The sequence below is a fragment of the Elephantulus edwardii genome, unplaced genomic scaffold (genome assembly GCF_000299155.1).
Source record: "Elephantulus edwardii isolate Elephantulus edwardi_28Jun2011 unplaced genomic scaffold, EleEdw1.0 scaffold00086, whole genome shotgun sequence".
Classification (NCBI taxonomy): domain Eukaryota; kingdom Metazoa; phylum Chordata; class Mammalia; order Macroscelidea; family Macroscelididae; genus Elephantulus; species Elephantulus edwardii.
The window spans coordinates 10,914,720-10,916,062 of record NW_006399836.1 but is presented as its reverse complement, the minus strand read 5'-3'; positions in this window follow the sequence as shown (position 1 = coordinate 10,916,062).

Here is a 1,343-nt window from a genome sequence, read left to right as displayed (position 1 = left end):
CTCATTAGTGTTCAAGGCCTCAAACCTGTTCCTGAGATGATTCTGAAATTCAGGTGGTATGAAATCAAAGTCATATTTTGGCTCCTGTGTTTTCTTGATAGTGAGATGTAATCCATATTGAAGCTTACTTAAACATTCCTCAATTGTTATTCTGTTTATTCTTAGCATGTTATCTTTCTGAATGTTTATTAACTAACTTTATGGAAGCTTATCGTATGTCCTTGCTCATTTATTTACTGGGATCTTACTTTATTCTTTCTGTTCATTTGAATGAGTTGTTTTTTTAAAAAATGAGTATGTAAAGATATTGGCTGAGTGTGTAACCTCTCTTGTTCTAGGTATTGTATTATGCCCATGGTCTTTTTTCTTCTATATTTATCATTCCCTTGAAAAGTGTTGACATTTTCACATTACTTATGGAAAGCCTTGATGTGTGTGGGTACCACAGCGGCACAGTAGGCTAAGTGTAGGGCTTCTAACTGAAAAGTCAGTAGTTCAAACCCAATTGTTGCTCCATGGAAGAAAATGGAAGTAATCTGCTCCTGTTAAGATTTATAGTGTCAGGAACCCCATGGGGGCAATTCTACTGTCCCATTGAGTGTGTTGGAATCGACTCGCTGATAGTCTGATAATGTGTGTACCTGGAACCAGTTATGCTTGGCCTTGGGAGCAAGTACTCAATTGCTTTTAGTCTTCGTAAGTCCCTTCTTTTATTTTAGCTCCCTTCCCTAAGTTTGGTTTCTGTATGACGGTTTTTGCTTTGTTTTGTTTTTAAATTGTGGTTTGGGTGAAAGTTTACAGTGCACATTCGTTTCCTCTTGGAGAATTTGTATGCATTCTGCTGTGCAGTATTTACTGCAACCCCCCCTGATGTGACAACTCTCCTCTGCTTCCTTCCTGATTGTTCCCATATCCATTTGCTTTTCTTTCTTAAAAACAATTTGTGAAACGTTACATAACATGGATCAATCTGGAGGACATGAGGCCGAGTGAAATGAATCAGTCACAAAAAGACAAATATTGTGTGAGACCACTATTATTAAAAACTAAAGAAAGGTTTACACACAGAATTATATTAGTGTGGTTACCAGGGAAAGGAAAGGAGTAGAAAACGAGTAGATAACGAACACGTATTAAGGTGGAGTGAATGGACAATCAAAGACTGTGAGCATTGTAATTACTGTCCTGGAGCAAAATACACGTAGATGATTTATTGTAAAAACAACATGCTTTAGGGAGCTCTGGTGGCCTAGTGGCAAGAAGCTGCACTGCAATACCAGAGGTATGTGGTTTGAATCCATCAGATCTGCTGGAGAAGACAGGGCAATCTCCTCCTGTACCTG